Here is a 21,807-nt window from a genome sequence, read left to right as displayed (position 1 = left end):
AATAATCGCCACATGAGTAATATCATCAAATGCCATGAAGAAAACAAAAATTGAATAAGGCAGTAGAGAGTACCTGATAAGAGGATATGTCTGTGTATGGATGCATCTTGGTGTTTTAAAATAGATCCAAAAAATTAAAAACAAAAAAAAAATAGATCCATAAATTCTTTCATACTCTCTTCAAAATGAGCAGTCTAATTCCCCATGCCCCTAGGTAACAGACTGAAGTGCAAGTCATGGGGTATGACTTTGGAAGCTGGATGATAAAATCACTGCATCTTCCTCCTGTTTTTGCTGAATTGTCTGCTCTGAGGGAAATTTGTCATCATGTTGTGAGGACACTCAAGCAGCTAAAGAAGCTCAGGTGGCCAGGAACTGAGGCCTCTGGCCAACATCTCTGTAAGGAACCCTCTAGAAAATTGGTTCTCCAGTCTCAGACAAACCTTCAGATGACTGCAGTCCCTGCCAACATCCTGAGTGCAAGTGAATGAGAGATGCTAAGCCAGAAACACCCAGATAAGTTGATCCCAGATTCCTGACCAAGAAAAACTTGAGATAAATATTTATTGTATAAAGCCAGAGCTTTAGGGGATGATTTGTTAAATAACAATAGCAACTAATACATGAATTTTAGGGATGCTCTCTCTCTGAGAAAGAAATAGTTGAACAGAGACCAGAATGAAGAAAGAAAACGAGACAGATTAAAATACATATTTGTGGAGCATAACAAATAACACGGAGGACATGGGGAGATGGAGAGGAGAGGGAGTTGAGGGAAACTGGAAGGGGAGATGAACCATGAGAGACTATGGACTCTGAAAAACAACCAGAGGGTTATGAAGGAGCGGCAGGGGGGTGGGGGGGGTGGGAGGTTGAGGAACCAGGTGGTGGGTAATAGGGAGGGCACGTACTGCATGGAGCACTGGGTGTGATGCCAAAACAATGAACACTGTTATGCTGTAAATAAACAAATAAAAATAAATATTAAAAAAAAAGAAAAAAAAAGAAAAAAAATACATATGAAGAAAGCTTGAAGCAGGAAGCATAGAACTGGGGAAACGGTTTTGGTAGGAACATGCTGGAGATTTTCAAAGGCATGTCACAGAAAAATAGTCCAAGATTTGGAAAAGGGCAAGATATTAGTGTGTATCCTTTCAGAGGGCAGCTGGGCATCACTGAGGGTATTTTCTGGGGCTTACCTGGTTATGCTGTGATATTCCTCTTTGACTGAATTTTGATTGCCTAAGTTACTTTATAATTCAAGTAAGATGGAATTCAACTTGTAGAAAACTGATAGGAATGCAAATGATTCTTTTCTAAAGCAAATAATTAATTTTGTCCAGTAGAGATATAACTGAATTCTACCCTGTAGGAAAGGTGGCCCCAAATAATACATTTTCAGCAGCTTTATTGAGTTAAATTTTTTATAACATACAATTCACTCATTTAAAGCAATATTTTCTCAGTATATTCACAGAGTTATGCAAATATCACCACAATCTAATTTTTGCCCACCTCATAAAGAAAACCCCATACTCATTAGTAGGTTCCCTTCTATCATCCCCTCCATCATCCCTCTCCCCCATACCAGCCCAAGATAATCTCAAATCTACTGTCCGTCGTTATAGATTCTCCTATCTCAGAAATTTCATATGAAGATAATCATACATCATGTGGTCTTTTTTTTTATTTTTTTATTTTAAGATTTTTTTTTTCATTTTACATCATGTGGTCTTTTAGAATGGGATTCTTTCACTTAGCATAATTTGAAGGGTTATAGAATGTAGTAATACTTCATTATTTACTCCCAGATCTTATTCAATTGTATAGAAATATCACATTTTGTCTTTCTATTTATTAGTTGATGGACATTTGGGTTATTTCTACTTTTGGGATAGTGTGACTACTGTTTTTATGAACAGTCAAGTCCAGTTTTTGTCTGAATGTATGTTTTAATTTCTTTGGGGTATCTACCTAGGAGTGGAATTGCTGAGTCCTATGACAGGCCCATGGTTAGTATTTTGAGGAAACGTCAAACAATTTTCCAAAGTGGCTGCACCATTTTACATTTCCTCTAGCAGTGTGTGAGGGTTCCAATTTCTCTACATCCTTGCCAACACTTAATATCATCCATCATTTTGATTATAACCATTTTAGTGGGTATGAGGTGATTTCTTGTGGTTTCAATTTGCATTCCCTAATGACTAATGATGTTGAACATCATTTCATGCACTTATTGGCCATTTTTATATTTTTCTTGGAGCAATGTCTATTTAAAACCTTTGCCAATTTTTAAACTTGTCTTTTGCTGTTGAATTTTAAGAATTCCTTATATATTCTGGGAAGAGGTCTTTTATCAAATATATGACTTGCAATTATTTTCTCCTACTATGAGGGTTGTCTTCACTTTCTTGATGGTATTATTGGCAGAAAAATAGTTTTTAATTTAAAGTCCTATTAATCTATTTTTTTCTTTTTTTCTTGTGCTTTTGGTATTGTATCAAATACACAGCTGCCTGACCAAAGACCGTGATTTGCTTTTATGTTTTCTTCAAAGAGTTCTACTGTTTTAACTCCTACATTTAGGTATATTATTCATTTTGAGTTAATTTTGTGTATATTATGTGGTAAAGGTCTACATTAATTCTTTTTTCTCCAAGTTTTTTTAAAGATTTTATTTATTTGAGTGAGAGAGAGTTAGAGAGGGCATGAGAAAGGAGAGGGTCAGAGGGAGAAGCAGACTCCCCACTGAGCAGGGAGCCTGATATGGGACTCAACCTCAGGACTCCGAGATCATGACCTGAGCTAAAGGCAGTCACTTAACAAACTGAGCCACCCAGGTACCCTTTTTTCTTCAAGTTTTTGTTTAAATTCCAGTTAGGTAACATACAGTGTAATATTACTTTCCAGTGTAGGATTTAGTGATTCATCACTTACATACAGCATCCAGTGCTCATCACAATTGCCCTCCTTAACTTCCATCACCTATTTAACCCATCCTCCCTCCTTTATCCCTTCTGGTAACCATCAGAATGTTCTTTATAGTTAAGAGTGTTTCCTGGTTTGCCTTTCTCCTTTTTCCCTCTGGTTTATCTGTTTTGTTTCGTATCCAGTTGTTCCTGCACCATATTTTAGAGATTATTCTTCCCCCTTGAATTATCTTTGCATCCTTGTTGAACATCAATCGATGTGTATATTTATTTATGGATTCTCAATTCTATTTCATTGATCTATGTGTCTATCTTTATGCCTGCATCACATTTTCTTGGTTACTATAGCTTTGTAATAATTTTTCAAATTGGGAAGTGAGTTCTTCAACTTGGTTCTTCCTTTTCAAGATGGTTTTAACTCTTTTGAATCCCTGGAATGTCTACAGAAATTTTAAGATTTGCTTGTCCACTTCTTTTTTAAATTTTTTTCTAAATTTTATTTTATTTTTTTCAGTGTTCCAAGATTCATTGTTTATGCACAACACCCAGTGCTCCATCAACTTCTGAAAAAAAAAAAAAAAAGGCAACTGGTATCTTGATAGGGATAGTTTTATATTTGGAGAGTAAAATCATTTTAACACTATTAAGTCATTTGATCCTTGAGCACAAAATATCTGTCCACTTATTTAGATGTTCCTTCTTTTCTTTCAATGACAATTTGTAATCATCAGTGTATGTCTTATACATCTTATGTTGGCTAATTGAATTTATTTTATTTTATTATTTTTTAAAGATTTTATTTATTTACTTGACAGAGAGAGAAAGAGCACAAGTAGACAGAGCAGCAGGCAGAGAGAGAGAGAGGGGGAAGGAGGCTCCCTGCTGAGCAGAGAGCCTGATGTGGGGCTCAATCCCAGGACCCTGAGATCATGACCCGAGCCAAAGGCAGAGGCTTAACCCCATGAGCCACCCAGGTGCCCTGGCTAATTGAATTTAAATGAAAATATCCTAACTGAACATAAAGAAGTAAAATGTATTCCTAAGTATTTTACTATTATATATAGAATTAAATTATTAATTTAATTTTCAAAGTTTTCTACTGCTAGTATGTAGAAGTACAAGTGATATTTTTATATTGATCTTATATTTTGCAATGTTGCTGAAATCATTTACCAGTTTTCACAGTGTTTTAGTGGATTCCTTAGGAGTTTCTATATATAAAATCATGCCATTTGCAAGTAGATAGTTTTCCTTTTTCCTTTCTCATCTGGATGACTTTTATTTCATTTTCTTGCCTTATTTCCCTGGCTAGACCCTTAACAATGTTAAAGAAGGGGGGTTAGGAGGGTGAGCCTGGTGGTGGGTATTTTGCCAGGCACATATTACATGGAGCACTGGGTGTGGTGCATAAACAATGAATTTTGGAACAGTGAAAGAAAAAAAAAAGAATGGATGATCTTGTCTTGATCTTGATCTTATGGTGAAAGCATTAAGCCTTTCATTATTTTTTTCATGTTTCAAATTTTTATTTAAAATCTAGTTAGTTAACATATGGTATAATATTAGTTTCAGGAGTAGAATTTAGCAATTCATCACTTATATATAATACCCAATACCCATCATAAAAAGTGCCCTTGTTTTTTTTTTAATTAAAATTTTTTTTGTGTGTTCCAAAATTCATTGTTTATGCACCACACCCAGCGCTTCATGCAATACGTGCCCTCCATAATACCCACCACCAGGCTCACCCAACCCCTCACAAGCCCTGTCCTCTCCAAAACCTTCAGTTTGTTTCTGAGAGTCCATAGTCTCTCATGGTTTGTCTCCCCCTCAAAAAGTGCCCTTCTTAACACCCATCACCTCTTTAGCCCTTCCCCTGCCCACCTCTTCTCCAGCAACTCTGTTTGTTCTGTAATTTACAGTTAAGAGTCTCCTTTATGGTTTGCCTCCTTCTTTCTCCCTCTTTTTTTTCCTTCCCCTGTGTTCATCTGTTTTGTTTCTTAAATTCCACATGTCTTTCTCTGACATTTTTTCACATAGCATAATATACTCTAACTCCATCCATGTCATTGCAAATGGGGAGACTTCATTCTTTTTGATGATTGAGTAATATTCCATCACACACACGCATCTTCTTTATTCATTTATCATTCGTTAGATATTTGAGCTCCTTCCATAATTGGCTATTTTAAAAAAGATTTTATTTATTTTAGAGAGAAAGAGAGAGAGCATGGGGGGAGAAAGTAAGAGCAGAGGGAGGGGAGAAGCAAACAACCCATTGAGCAGGGAGCCCAATGTGAGGCTCAATCCCAAGAGCCTGAGTTCATAACCTCAGCTGAAGGCAGATGCTTAACCAACTGTGGCACACAGGTGCCTGTTATAATTTGGTTATTGTTGATAGTGCTGCTTTAAACAATAAGGTGCATGTGCCCCTTTGAATCAGTATTTTTCATCCTTTGGGTAAATACTTAAGTATTGGTAATACAATTGTTGGGTTGTAGGGTAGTTCTATTTTTAGCTTTCCGAGGAAATTTCATATCGTTTTCCAGAGTGGCTGCACCAGTTTGCATTCCCACTAACAGTGTAAGAGGTTTCTCCTTTCTCTGCCTCCTCACCAACATCTGTGGTTTCTTGTATTGTTAATTTTAGCCATTCTGACAGGTCTGAGGTGATATCGTATTATGGTTTTGATTTGTATAACCCTGATGATGAGTGATGTTGAGCATCTTTTCATGTGTCTGTTAGTCATCTGAGGTCCTCTTTCAAAAAATATGTATTCTTGTCTTCTGCTCATTTCTTAACTTGATTATTTTGTTTTTGGGTGTTGAATTTGATGTTATTTATATATTTTGGACACTAACCCTTTATCAGATATGTCATTTGCAAATATCTTTTCCCATTCTGAAGATTGTCTTTAATTTTGTTGATTGTTTCCTTTTCCAGTGCAGAAGCTTTTAATCTTGATGAAGTCCAAATAGTTCATTTTTGCTTTTGTTTCCTTTGTCTCTGGTGATGTGTCATCTTCAATTTCTTTTGTAAGTGTTCTATAGTTCTCAGAGTACAGAACTTTTACCTTTTTGGTTAGGTTTATCCCTAGGTATCTCATGGTTTTTGGTGCAATTGTAAATGGGTTCAGTTCATTGATTTCTCTTTCTGCTGTTTTGTTATTTATGTATTGAAACAAAACAGATTTCTGTACATTGATTTTGTATATTGTGACTTTTCTGAATTTGTGTATCAGTTCCAGAATTTTTTTGGTGGAGTCATTTGGGTTTTCTGCATAGAGTATCATGTTATCTGCAAATAGTGAAAGTTTGACTTCTTCTTCGAATATTTGGATGCCTTTTATTTCTTTTTGTTGCATTTCACCATTAGGTATAATAGTTGTGGATTTCCATATGTGGTCTTTATCACAAAGAAAGAAGTTCCTTTCTTCCTGATATGCTAAGTGCCTTTTTTTAAATCATGAAATGTTTTGCATTTTTGTCAGTTATTTTATTCCCTTTCTACTGAGATAACCATATGGCTCTGTCTTTTATTCTACTATTATGGTGTATTACATTAAGTGATTTTCAGATGTTAAACTAACCTTGCATTGTCAGGAAAAGTCACTCTTGGTTTTGGTGTATAATCCTTTTTATATGTTCCTTGCTTCAGTTTACCAGTGCTTTGTTAAGTATTTTTGTTGTCTATATTCATAGACATATGGGAGATTAGTCTATTCCAATATTATTTTCTTGTGATGTCTTTGTGTGTGAGGATCAAATAAAACTGGTCTTACATAACAAGTTGAGAAGAACTCTCTACTGCATTTTGGAAGTGTTTTGAGGATTGTTATTCATTTTTCTTGAATGTCTGTTAAGTTTTATAATAATTCAATTATTTTACTTGTTATAGCTCTATTCCTATTTTTTGTATCTCTTGATTAAATTTCTTTATTTATCATTTTCTAGGACTTTAACCATTTTATGTAAGTTACTTAATTTGTTGGTATACAGTTGTTCATAGTATCCTTTATAAATATTTTTATTTATGTCAGATTGGTTATGATGTTTCTTCTTTCATTCTTGATTTTCATAATTTGAGTCTTCTCTCTTTCTGTTGGTCAGCCTAACGAAATATGTACCAGTTTTGCATCTATTTAGCAAGTTCACGTCAACATTTCTGTCAGCTTATGTATACATATATGTCTGTTCTTCAAATTTTCTTTGGAACAAATCTTAACAGGTTCTCTCACTAATTAATGAGTTGAGTAAAATATTTGACATGCATTGGTTGCATATTTTTATGAAAATAATGTTTTAAAGTTTTGGAAATTATACTTTAGTATAATTAATATAGTATAATTAATATAGTATAATTAATAAGTAGAAAAGTGAATGCAGAGTTCAGAGAGTGCTGGAAAATGAGGTCAGAGAGAAAGACACAGAACAGATCATGTATGTCCTTGTAGGCTATGTTAAAGAGGTTGGCTTTTACTCTAGATGAGACAAAAAGCTCTTAGCATCACCTCAGACAAGTTCTTCCTTAACTGGGACCTCAAAAACCTATACTGTGCATAGGTTTTTATATATACCTATACCCCTTCACAGGATGGCTGTGAGTATAGAAAGACATTATGGAGTTGGAAATGGCATTGTTACTGTTAGCACTCAGTCTGGTCACCTGTGAGATCAGTTTTCAGGCACTCATGGCTTGGTCCAAAATTTAGTTTTCAAATCCTTATCTATTGGCAAGTTCTTGAAGAAGGAAGACTTAGGGAATTCCAGAGGGCTGGGCCTTGATTCCTGAGAAAGGCAGTCTTGCCCATGAAGATGATAGGAATTTCATTTATAAAATATGGACTAGTATGGTCATTAACCCCCCCAGAGAAGAGGAGATGGAGCTAAGGCAATTTGAGGGCTTAAATGGTATGTGTGGTTTATCTCATTATCTCTGGCTGGAGCTAGTTCTGGGCAATTTGAGGGCCAAGCTGGTCGAGGGGCAAGATTGAGGAGTAGGCAGGTCAAAAGAGAGAAGCTGGGGTGAGCTAAATAAGGTTGACAAAAGGCCTCTGAATTCAAAGATCAGAAGTTTGAGCTTGAAGAGGAAAGTGAAGTGCTGGCAAGTGACTAAGCCACAAAACATGTTGAGGATGTGAATGTATTATGGTGCTTGGGGCTGGGAGAAACAAAGACCAAGAAGAGGGATGATAGTGAACCAGAGAGAAAACAACCTGCAGACAGTTTGCCTTGTACAAATGACCAAGTGTCTCTCTCTAGCCTGCACCTCAGCATAGTCCTGGATGGGAAAATGAATCAAATAAGTATCTCTCATTTAGTCTCTTTATCTTTATTTTTTTCTGCCCTTGGCTTGATATAGACCTTAAGCTATTCATGGAGATTTTAAAATATATTCCAGCACTGAGAATTCTCTCTGGCCAACTTTTGCTCTTTGTATAATTTAAGTTCCAGTTGCTTATGTTAATTCCCATTTTCTCTTGTCTTTTCCTCAGTAGTTCTGCAATCTGCCTTTCCCAGGGTTCAACTCCAGTCCTGAGGAGCAGTGGTAAACCCCAGACAACCTTCAAGGCAAGTCTAATGGGCTGGAATGGGTGGGCCTTCAAGGAAGAACACTCTCAGGAAATGGTCTGACTGCACAACCCCGGTTGCCTGAGGTAATAGAAACCTAATTTGCTCTGCTCGCAAGCCTAGTTTATCAGCATGACCTGAGTACAGGGAGCTATAAAGTGTGTTCTTTGAGGATTTTCTTTTCTTCCTCTTTCTCTCTTTGCAATTAAGAGTAGAAGTCCCCAGGAAAAGAATCATATAAACATAAGGGTAGAATTAAGATAAATGCATTCCTTTTGCTTAGGAAATTTTCCATGATGAATGAATAGCTCTCTAATCCTTATTCAGCAAGGTCAAGCGTTCTTTAAGTAAGATTCACTTTTCCAGAGCTGAGGCTGGGTGTTGGGGCTGGGGGCCTTGAGAGAGAAAACAGTTTCCTAGAGAAAGAGAACTAATGGTCAATGGTAGTTTGTCCCAAGAAGTTTACTGCTCCTTGGTGGTTTCTGAGTTGATGATGGACTCCATGGTTGCTTTGGGTCTATATTCTAGCCAGCCTCAGGAGCTAACTTGACTCTTCACAGCTAATGCTGTGAGATCTTTTTTTTTTTTTTTTAACATTTTCTTTATTTGACAGAGAGAAATCACAACTAGGCAGAGAGGCGGGCAGAGAGAGAGAGGAGGAAGCAGGCTCCCCGCGCAGCAGAGAACCCGATGCAGGGCTCAATCCCAGAACCCTGAGATCATGACCTGAGCCAAAGGCAGAGGCTTTCACCCACTGAGCCACCCAGGTGCCTCGATGCTGTGAGATCTAAGAATACTTTCAATATAGAGTGCCCTGCTCATCCCAGGTGGAAACAAAACTATTTCTCATTATACTCAAGAGTGAACAAACAGCAAGATAATATGATTAGAAATGCTTCATGGAAGAAAGACATTAGAAAACCTGGGGTCCCAACGTGGCTCTGTCACTAACAAAGCTCAGAGAATGCAAATGATGTGTCCAATCCTTCACTAAAGCCACAGCTGGTGAAACTGGCAGAAGTTGGGCTATAATTCCTGAGCTCCTCCCAAACTCTGACATTCTGTGTCTGAGTGTCACAGAGACCCCTGAACATTCCTGAAGGTCCACTAGCTTTTTCTAATTGCGCTTTTATGTCCCTACCTCTGTAGTGACTTTTTAGAGGGCTTGGTGTAAGAAAGTTAGAAAGCCACTGAAAACCTTAACTGAGGAATCTTGCTCGTTTTTACATACTTTTAGTTTTGAAAGCAAGTAAGGATGAAAAGACCTAGAACATAGGGTATACGATATTTAGAATGTCAGGCCCAAAGGACATACTAGAGTGAAATCTTACATATTAGGAAAAAAATCATATTCCTGGAGGTGAAATAACTAGAGGAAAAGTGATGAAGTCCATCTTTATAGATGTGCTTATTGTATGCTAATGTAGAGGTTCTGCTTATTTAGGGAAGAGAGATACAAGTGGAGGAATAGATGGACAAGGAGAAAATGAGGTGGGAACACCGGTGGTGCATTACTTTGCCATTTTGTTTATTTATTTGACAGAGAGAGATCACAAGTAGGTAGAGAGGCAAGCAGAGAGAGAGGAGGAAGCAGGCTCCCTGCCGAGCAGAGAGCCCAATGCGGGGCTCCATCCCAGGACCCTGAGATCATGACCTGAGATGAAGGCAGAGGCTTAACCCACTGAGCCACCCAGGCGCCCCTACTTTGCAATTTTGTATGGGTTTTCAAGATCCTGGGCTTTCATCTTAAGAGGGGGGAGGTGGGATTGGGAGAGGGGGAGCGGGCTATAGACATTGGGGAGGGGAGGCGAACCATAAGAGACTATGGACTCTGAAAAACAACCTGAGGGTTTTGAAGGGTCAGGGGTGGGAGGTTGGGGGAACAGGTGGTGGGTAATGGGGAGGGCACGTTTTGCATGGAGCACTGGGTGTTGTGCAAAAAAAAAAAAAAAAAAAAAAAAGAGGTTAACCTCCATTTGGGCTACACTGTCATTGAAAAGTGAACAGAATCCTGGACCTATGATTGAGATTTCTTGGACACTTCTCTCTAGAAGGTTAATGGATTTCCATGCCCTATTCATTACTAAAATGATAATTTTAAAAAGGAAGAAAAAGTAAAAAAAAAAGAGAGAAGGAGAATAGTTGTATTAAAAGAGTGTAGTCTTCCAGCAACAGTTCAGAAATTTAATCTCTTTGTTTCATCTTTAGAATAAAGACTTTCATACCCCTTGGCATCTTTCTCCCTAATTCTTTTTTTTTTTTTTCCATTTTATTTATTTTTTCAGCATAACAGTATTCATTCTTTTTGCACAACACCCAGTGCTCCATGCAAAACGTGCCCTCCCCATTACCCACCACCTGTTCCCCCAACCTCCCACCCCTGACCCTTCAAAACCCTCAGGTTGTTTTTCAGAGTCCATAGTCTCTTATGGTTCGCCTCCCCTCCCCAATGTCCATAGCCCGCTCCCCCTCTCCCAATCCCACCTCCCCCCAGCAACCCCCAGTTTGTTTTGTGAGATTAAGAGTCATTTATGGTTTGTCTCCCTCCCAATCCCATCTTGTTTCATTTATTCTTCTCCTATCCCCCTACCCCCCCATGTTGCTTCTCCATGTCCTCATATCAGGGAGATCATATGATAGTTGTCTTTCTCCGATTGACTTATCTCCCTAATTCTTAAATACTGCTTAATCACTATTGAATATAGCTGAGGTCTTAGGACAAAATTAGTTTAAAAAAATTCCTTTCCACTCACACTGAACCCTTTTCTTGGAGTCCAGCTTCTTGGAAACTTGTCTATTTCCCTGAAACCTTTGACCATATTTCCACAAAAAATAATCTTTCAGAAATTTTCAAATATTTGGCAGTGATAACCCAAAAGGAGTCCAGTCATGGGCAAAGCTGGAGAGGCATGACTAAAATTTCTCAGAAATCTTGGTTTTCAACTGAACAGCACAGGAAGGCAGGAGAAGAAGGAGAAGAAGGAGAAGGAGAAGAAGAAGAAGGAGAAGAAGAAGGAGGAGGAGGAGGAGGAGGAGGAGGAGGAGGAGGAGGAGAACAAAAAAGAGGAGGAGGAGGAGATGAAGAAGAAGAAAAAGAAAAAGAAGAAGAAGAGAGAGAGGAGGGCGGTGGGGGAGGAGGAGGAGAAGAAGAGGGAAGGGGAGTGGGGGGAGGAGGAGGGAGGAAGAGGAAAGCCAGCATCTTGCATTCTCTCCCCATTTCCTCTGTTCTTTCTTTTTTCTTCACCTCTTTCTAATCAATTCCTTCCTCAATAAGAAGGTTGCACTAAAACAAACTGCCAAATTGGCATTAGGGAGATATCATAGGACTATCTACAGTTTCTTGTTCCTCAGGGGTTAGTTAACTCTCTCTGAGGTCCTGGCAGGCTGTATTCATGCCCTTCTCCCCCTCGGTCAGACATATGGCTCCTGGCCTGGAAATTTCTACTCTCATCTTCCCCTTCCCAGTTAAGCACACACAAGCAGTGATGCCGGTGAGTTGAATTAGAGGGGGGCGGTAGAGATCGGAGACTCAGCCTGGGGGACAGAAGGCCTATCAGTGATGACCTTTTTAAGAATGTGTAACTCTAAATGCAGCTTGGTCTGGAAGAGGTAGAAAGAATTCCTGAGAGTAGGTTGGTTCTGGGGATTCTCATAATGCCAGAGGATGTGCAACTGCTGCTGCTCAGGGAAACAGAGAAGGAGTGTGTATAGTGACATGGGAGACTCAGGCCCGCTGTTGGGTAGCTGGGTCATCCTCATAAAGATGGGAGATGGTGGCTATGGAGGCAGACCACAGAAGAAATTCCCTTGGGATGAATTTAGTTGGGGGTTTTAACAAGAAAACCAGCCATGGAATCTTTGAATTAAGTGGGAGATTGAGAAATATAATTAGAAATCAAAACTGGTTTTAGAGGCTATTAAGAAAGAACCCACAGGTCAAAATGGAGGCAGAAGACAGAAACATAAAGTAGAAACCTATACCCAAAGGAGGTGAACCCATGCTTCACCTGTGTTGCACCTAACCATGTTTGTTTTCACTCTGGGGAAGAGCAGCTCTCCATGCTTCACATCCTCAGCAAAAGGGAAACTTGAATGAATCACGTTACCAGGCTATGTTTCTGGAGAATCTGATTTTAGAAATTTCTGGCAGGAGTATTCTAAGTACTGGGAGGGATTTTTTCTATTTTATTGGCCATCTTTAGATGGCCACTTTCCCCCACTCCCAGCTTAAAGCATCAAAGTTGTCCTTCAAGGGTTGTGTCGTGGAATGCCTGAGCTGCCTGGGGCATGAGTCTAACACCTTCTTGGTTCTTGGTCACAGCTCTGGAAACTACACTGTGGTAGTGGCAGTACCCGGGGAGGGGTGGGGAGCATGGGGTAGGTGTCCAAAGATGTGTCATTTGTCTGAGAAATGGTCCCAAAATACAGCCCAGAGAATAAGCTAGTGTCTAAATGCACAATCAAGTGGTATGGATCTGACCTTTTCTGAGTGTTTCATACCATGGGTATATTGACAAACAAAGATCACTTCTTTTTTTAATTTTTGTTTTTATTTTTTCAGTGTTCCAAGGTTTGTTGTTTATGTACCACACCCAGTGCTCCATGCAATACGTGCCCTCCTTAATACCCACCAGCAGGCTCACCCATCCTCCCCCCTTCTAAAACCCTCAGTTAGTTTCTCATAGTCCACAGTCTCTCATGGTTCATCTCCCCTCTCCGATTTCCCCCCAATTCACTTTTCCTTTCCTTCTCCTAATGTCCTTCATGTTATTCCTTATGTTCCACAAGTAAGTAATCATTTTTAAATCCCATTGGCTGGTGGGGGAAGAGCACTGGATATTCTGCCTGGTTGTTGCATCTTTTATGGGAGGGAAGTCTGGGTTCCTTCCTTCAGCATAATTATTTTGAGATTCATCTGTATGTCAATTATATAAGCCCCTAATTCCTTTTGTTACCCTCATATGTGCAGAATACATCACATCTTGTTTAACCATTCACCTCTTGAAGGGCATCTGGGCCATTTCCAGTTTGAAGAAATTATAAATCAAGACATCCATGTATAAGTTGTTGGTTTTTTTGGGAGGGTGGTTTTGGTATGAAGATAGTTTTTATTTCCCCTTGGAGTGGGATTGGGGGTATTATGATAAGTGTGTATTAACTTTTTAAGAAACTGTGTTTCAAAGTGGCTATGCCATTTAACTTTCCTAACAGTAGTAGAATTATAAATGCTCCACATCCTTGGCAACACTTCTATGAACCAGCGTATTAAATGTTCATGACTCCAATAAATCTGTGTGATATCTTATTGTTCTTTAGTTTGCATTTCCCTAACAACTAAAGATGTTAAGCATCTTTTCACGCACTTATTAGCTAAATATACTTTCTTAAGTGAGTGTCTGTTTCAATTTTCCCCCATATGTTTTGCTTTCTTATTAATTGAATTTTGAGTGTTCCTGACAAATTCTGGATACAACTTCTTTATCAGATATATTGTTTACAGATATTTCCTCCTAGGCTATCCTTTGTCGTTTAATTATCTTCACAGGGACATTTGAAGAACAGAATTTTTAAAATTTTTATTAAGTTCAATGTATAAATTTTTCCCTTTTTTGGATTGTGCTTTAGATGTAGTGCCAGAGAAATCTTTGCCTAATCCAAGTTCACGAACATTTTCCCCTATGTTGTCTTCTAGGAGTTTTATAGAATAGGTTTCAGGGCATAAGACTTTCATATCTTTTGTCAGAATTATCTGTAAGTATTTCACGTTTGTATTATTACAAAAATACTGTTTTTCCCCCTGCTATTTATTTATTTATTTATTATTTTACAAAAATACTGTTTTTAATATCAATTTCCAATGTTCCATTGCTAAGATATAAAAATCCAATTGATTTTTTTTTTTTTTTTGGATTCTGTCTGATTTTCTATTTAGGCAATCATGTACTCTATAAATAAAGTCTTGCTTCTGCCTTTTCTATCTATATGGTTTTTACATTTTGTTCTTGCCTGACTGTCCTGATTAGAATCTACAATACAATGTTTAATGGAAACAGTGAGAATAGTCATCTTTTTCTTATACCTGATTTTAGAGGGAACATATTTATTCTTTCACCATTAAGTATGTTTGAGGCAGCTCCCTTCCACTCCTAGTTAGCTAAAAGGGATATGGGTGTGTATGTGTGTGTGTGTGTGTTATTTTAATTTTTTGGTCAGGAATGGATGTTGGATTTTGTGAAATGCTTTATTGTATCCATTAGAGTAATCTTTGTTTGTTTCAGTTTGTAAATATAGTAAATTACATCAATTTTTTGTCAAATGTTAATCTAACATTGACTTTTACTTTATCATGTGTCATTTGCTTTATAAATATAGTTGTGCCTGATATACTAACATCTAAGTTTTTCACTTATGTTCCTGATAGCTGTTATTCTGTAATTTTCCTTTCCTTGATGTCTTTGTACGGTTTTTGTATCTGGGTAATGCTGACTTTATAAATAGAGTTGGACAAAATATTTTCCCTTTTTATTATTTTTTCATTTTTTAAAAAGATTTTATTTATTTATTTGAGAGAGAGAGAGAGAGCCTAAGTTGGGGGAGGAGCAGAAAGGGAGAAACAGACTCCCTGCTGAGCAGGGATCATGACCTGCATCTAAGACAGATGTTTAACCCATTGAGTCACTCAGGAGCCCTGATATTCCACCCCCCCTTTTTTTTACACCTTTCTGAGATTGTTTATGTAGTTATTTGTGCCTAAAATATAATTCACTAATGAAGGCTAAACCTGGAGTTTTCTTTAGGGAAGATTTTAACCACAAATTCAATTTCTTTATTTCTTTCTTAGATTTTGGGCTACTCATGTTAATGTGATCTACTTCTTGAGTAAGCTCTGGTAGTTTGTCTAAGAAATGTATCCATGTCATTTAGATTCTCAAATTACTGGCGTGGGGTTGTATATAGTATTCTCCTACTATCTTCTTCATATCTGTAGAATCTGTAGTAATGTCATCTCTCATTCCTGGTGTTGGTCATTTGTGTCTTCTCTCTCTCTGATTTTTCCTGATCAACCTGATTATAGATTGATTGATTTTTATTGATGTTCTAAAAGAACTGTATATTATTTCATTGGTTTATTTACTTTCCTATTATTTTACTCTTTCCTATTTCACTGATTTCTGCTTTGATTTTATAATTTCTTTTTGAAAATTTACTTTGGATCTAGTTTGTTCTATTTTCTTAAGGTGGAGACTGCAGTAAATAATTTGAGATTTTATTTTATTTTTCTTTCTTTTTAAAACTTTAAAAAATTCAATTAATTAACATATAGTGTATTATTAGTTTCAGAGGTAGAGTTCAGTGAGTTGTCAGTTGCATGTAACTCCCAGTGCTCATTACGTCAAGTGCATTAAGGAGGACATTTTATTTTTCTAATATAAGCATTTGGTGCTATATATTTCTTCCTAAGTACTACTTTAGTGACATATGACAAATTTTGATTTTAATTTAGTTAAAAATACTTTTTAATGCTCCTTTTGATTCCTCTTTGATAATCTGATAATTACCAAAATGTGACAATTTGATAATTATTACAATGCAAACAAATAGAGCAATGGGATAAAAAATAATAGGGGATTGTCTTTACTTTAGATGAGAACATAAGGGAAGACTTTTTAGAGGAGGCAACATTGCATCCAAGACTAGAAGAGTGAGAAGGAATCAGGCAGGTAGTGTTTAAGTAATAATATTCTAGGCATAGGGTCAGCAAATGCAAAACTCCTGAAGCAAGAAAGGGAAGGAAAGAATCTGAAAAGAGGCAAAAGCTGAAGAAAATTTGTCTTAAGTTCTATCATGAAAGCAAGCTGCTTTCCAATACTACAAAATACAGGAACATGTAACAGTCATAAGAATAGAGGACTTCCATATTTGGCCTGACTATAGCTCTTAGAGTCAGGGTAATGGGTAAAATTGCCCCTGGAGAAGGTATGCCACCCAAGGAATTCTATCCATATTAATTTGTTGAGGTCTGATTCCATCCTGAAAATGTGCTGCTTTACATGCTTAGTAAATTAAATTCTTGATCCTTGAACTTTGCCATGACTGATCACTGGATTATTATTCTTTCTTTCTGATTTTTTAAAATATACTCTAAAGAAACTTTCCAGATTGACCTCAAATAATTCATTCATATCAGATATATTTATTTGCCTTTTCCTTTGCTCTAGTCTCCCTGAACAGGGCTCTTTGATTCTTGGTGACAAGACTAAAATGATAAATCATGGATACAATCTGGTGCCATCCATTTTCAACTTTATTCTTTTTCACCACAAGAGATCTGTGATGGAAAATGTTTTTTATTCAGCCACAGCTGGGTCCTGGATGACAGTGAGTTAGTACACATATGGTAAAGACAGGCCGAAGATGTGCCTTCCTTAAATTGTTTTTTCCAAGCTGACTAACTGAAGAATTGTTCTCTCTATCTCTGGAAATCTTTTCTTGTGCTCATTCTCCCCCTCAGTTCCTCTGAGCTTTCATCACCTGTCCTCAAGTGAATGATTCACGGCTTGTATATTTCTCCCTCGGGCTTGGGAAAGTCTAGGGAACATTCTATCTTTTCCCTAATGGTGAAAACTTTACTCTTGGGCTCTATGTCACAGGTCCCTTAGATAATCACTTCACTTTCCAGTATAAGAGAGAGAACTTGGGTTTTAAAAGCAGGGTATTATTTTTTTACCCATTCCTCAGGACCAATCAGGAAGATGGCAGGGTGGGATCAAACAGAGATATCTCACTATGAATGCAGTTCCCAGGATGGAACTATTTCAAGAGGAAGAATGCAGATTTCTGTGCTACTTGGGATGGTTTCTCCTCAAGAGCAGAATGGTTGGGTTCTCTCCTGGTCTTTAAACTTCCTAAGGGAAGGTCTTCCTAAAGTTCTTTTTTCAGATTATGTTTTTGTTTTTTCAATCCCCCTGGGTCAGGAAGTCCTTCCTGATAGATGGAAGAAAGGATAATTATATTCCTCTTTTCACATTTGCTCTTTGGCTTGTAGAGAAGGAATACAATGCTTCCAATCTTATCCCTCCAACTGCTAATATTCTCCCCAAGGGAGGAGGAGTAACTAAGCTGACTGGTGAGGGCCTGAACTTCACTAAAGGACATTTAATAGTGGGTGGAGTGACACTGTTAAATGTTACACAGAGTTGACACTTGGTATTGTTTCTGTGTTCTCTCAGGGGAATTGCGGGTTCATAGTTTTGGGTCTTCTCCTTGTGGTAACTCCATGTGGTGAATTTCCCTGAGCAGGTTCTCTCAGTATGGATGGGAAAGGAAGGACATCTATTCTTTCTCTGCCTTATAGCTGTGCTGGAGCATGGAGGCAGGCCTATGGTCCTTGAAGTAAGCTAGGCAGGCAAATTCAGATCGAACTCCATAGATTAGCTGTCCAAACAGGTGGGTCTTAAGTCCAGGATTTGGGTGGGTGGAATAGAAAGCCCCATTAAGCTTAAGGTTTATGTCTAACAGTTTTCTCTGAGTCTTACTTTTACAGAGTGATTGGGTATATTCTTCAAATAAACAGTCTTAACCTTGTATCTTTTCTCTCAATAGGGTGGATCCTAGAGTAGTAGACTATAGCCCCCTGCTCCCTGCCAGCCTCCATCTAAAGTGTTTATGCCAAATTTGGTCTTTTAAAATGAAAATGGTTTTTTTTTTGTTTTTTGTTTTTTTTTTAAAGATTTATTTATTTGACAGATAGAGATTACAAGTAGGCAAGTAGGCAGAGAGAGAGAGAGGAGGAAGTAGGCTCCCAGCCAAGCAGAGAGCCCGATGCGGGGCTCGATCCCAGGACCCTGGGATCATGACCTGAGCCGAAGGCAGAGGCTTTAACCCACTGAGCCACCCAGGCGCCCCATGAAAATGGTTTTTAAAGCTATGCCAATTGATTGTCTCTCAGAGTTCCAAATATTCTTGTTGTGTTTTTATGTGTGTCTTACCTTCATTACTACTCTTGTCTGAAAAACTCAGAAGTATCAAGCCTATGGATTCAGAGAAATGGAGACCCAGAGAGGTGACCTGCCTTACCTAGAGTCAGAGATGTGTTGTCAAGCCCTTCTTCACTTCTTTCCTTTTGTATTCAAATTAAAACAGCATATACACATTATGTCTCCTTAATTCTGGAAAATGAAGATGCATGTGGGAGAGGTCATAATCATATCAATTCCTCTGTATGCCTATGAATCACCCTCTTGACTCTATCAGAGTTCTGCATCGAAAATCTTGGACAATAGTCTCTGGAACTAAATAAGTCCATTAGCCCCTTGGAGAGACTGGATTAAGTAATCAGCTACATCATCAGCCAGTGTTGATGATCCATTTTTTTTTCTCTATCTGTGGTTATCACCATTGATAAATTCTCAGCAGATGGAACAGTAATTCCAGTCACATGGAAAGGCCTTGGATGTGTTTAATTTCCTGCCATATTCTGTGACAAAGAGTTAATTTCATGTCTTATGATCAAATAACTGTAACTTTGCAAGAACAAAATTTGTTGGCATAGGGATACTCAGGGTCCTTGTGTGGCTTGGGACATTGCCAGGGCAGCTATGGGGTCTGAGTGAGTGTTTTCATTTTACTCTTGCTTTATTGCCCCTGCCTAATTCTCCCATTTCAAAATGTCGTGGAGTAGCCTGGTGTCATTTGTTTTCATAAATTAAAGTCGATTGCGATTTACGGCCAGATGGGCCCTGAAAAATAAGAGGCTTGTGTGTCTCTTGGAAGGTCTAAAGAAAAGCAGTGAGCATGCTTGGGGTGAACTTTTGCACTTCAATGCTTCGTTCTGCAGGGAGAGTAAATACTTGTGAAAAATCCTGTTTTATAACAGCTGGAGACAAAGGATTCCTTATTAGGATTATTTTTTGCCACTGCTTCTAATTCCTCTAGCAACTAGAAAAAAATGTAAATATTGTAATTTTCCCTACTAGGAAGCCATGTGTGTGTTGGGGAACAACTTGGAATTAGAGGTCTAGTGTCTGAATACCATAGATATCCCCACAACCAACTAATGAGACTAAGGGGGCAGGAAGGTGCCTACTGGATCAAAGCATGTAAAAGCTCTGACTCAATATATGTATGTATGTATATGTATATGTGTGTGTGTGTGTGTGTGTGTGTGTGTGTGTATAAAATTTTTCTGCTACTCCTTCATGGGCCAGGGAGAAAAACTGGGTCAGTGAGAGGCACAGAGACAAGGAAAAAAAATAGAAAATTTGATGAGTCTATGATTCTAAGAAATAATGGCTTGTGGGAAGCTGGAATCCAAAGCCAAAGAGGAGGCCACTTGGCCTCTGTAAGCATTCAGAGACCACGTGCAGCTAGATAATGCTTCCTCCCACAGGGGCACATGCCCCAGGGTATGTAAGGGACAGCAATAGAGGACCCTTTTTCTTAGCCCTCTCAGTATATAGCTGTGTGACAAGTCACATAGATTCTCAGCTGATTGCCTTTCTGGGAAACAAAGTATCTAGACAGGACAATTTTCAGGGTCTCTTCCATCTCTAATATCCTTTTGATGATAATCTTTGTTTTATGAAATTATGTTAGGATCAGAATATTATTTTACTCTCCTATTCAAATAATTGGCATTTAAATTTTTCTTAATAAACATAAAGTTGTCTAATGATCTTTACGCATCCAATGTCTTGGTCATATTTACAACTTAAAAAATCATGTTAATATATAAAAACTCTGTGAGGGAGATAATACAGGAACTATGATTTGACCTCACAACTGAACTGGGACTTAAACTCAGTTTCCTGGAGATGTCACCACTCTATCATTCAACAAAATTGCCCAAATATTTTTTGAGCACATACCAGATGCAAAGTACTTTGTTGAGGGGGAAAAAAGCATCAGTGAATAGGACAGATGCAATCCATGCTCTCAGGTTGCTCATATTTTGTAGTGCAAAACAACACTTAACTGTAATGGAGTGTGGTGTGTGTGATGGAAAAGGATGGGGACATCCAGTAGGAGAATTATCCCAGAGATGTAAGTAAAGATCTTCTTAGAGACATGACATTTAATTCTTCTCAAGAAGGGAGTTGCTTTAGTTAAGACAAAGGAAGTTAAGGAAGAATGTTCCAGGAAGCAAGAATAGCATGGGCTTTGTATTTAGACAACATTTCTCTAATATCATGTGTGTGGGTTAGAAGAAAGAATGTAAAGAGGAGGAAAAGAGGCACCCATGACAAACAATGGGCACCTCAGAGGTTATTTTCCACTATGTCTACATATAAAATAACCTTTGAGATTGATGTTCTACCTGAATAATTACAGCTATTTTATGTTAAAATTGGTACATTTTGGTTAATTTAGTAAAATATCAAATTGGTGTCTATGCTTGGCAGTCCATGAAACTATGAATGCCCATTATATCGATACTCTCTTTGTAGAAAGAATCTGCAACAGATATTCCCTTCCTTAGATATCAACAGGGTTTATACCATGTGACCCTCAGCACCCTGGAGACATCCAACTGAACCAGGGAGAGATGTCAGAATCCATGGCAGTCATAGGAGGTGGCCTGAGGGAAGAACTGGACCCCACAGATGTGCACCAGACTGAGTCATGACTAAAAGACCATCAGCATGCTTGAAGGTGAAATAGAAAGATAAAGAGGCCAAGAAGACACACTATTGCTTCAGAAAGTGATAGAAACCAAGAGTAGGAAGAAACTACAATACGAGTTTGAAAGATTAGGGAAAAAACTGAGGACAGGTTAGTTGCAGTGCAGGGTTAGGTGGGAAATAAAGGCAGAGGGCACAAGAAAGCAGCAGAATGCTGGAAATAGAGAATGACCTATAAGCCATGCATTCACTTAGAAAGCTGCAGAATGCCAGTGGTTTTGAGTGGATTTATGCACTGGTGCTGGGAGTTTTGCCAGGAGCAGCCTTTTTGCAGAGCTATCTGATACAACTTAGTCAAACTAAAATGAGGCTATGTATATTTCCCAAACACATCTCACACAGGCCCATAAGGGGATGTGCTTGAGGATGTTCATTATAGCATTGTTTGTGGTGACAGGAAATTGGCGGCAATCTGAAATCCATCATTGGAGATTAGATAGGCAACACATGGTGGGTATATATCATGGAGAACTAAGCAACACTGAGAATGAACAGCCTGCATGAACATTTAATAACATGGATGATCTCATAGACAGTGACAGGCCAAAAACGAAAGATAAATGACTAAGTACCATTTTTTTTTAAATAAAAAATACACACATTTTAAAAAATGTACTTGTTTCACAA

This window comes from Meles meles, chromosome 9, assembly GCF_922984935.1.
Source record: "Meles meles chromosome 9, mMelMel3.1 paternal haplotype, whole genome shotgun sequence".
NCBI lineage: Eukaryota > Metazoa > Chordata > Mammalia > Carnivora > Mustelidae > Meles > Meles meles.
Note: the sequence above shows the minus strand (reverse complement) of the source record.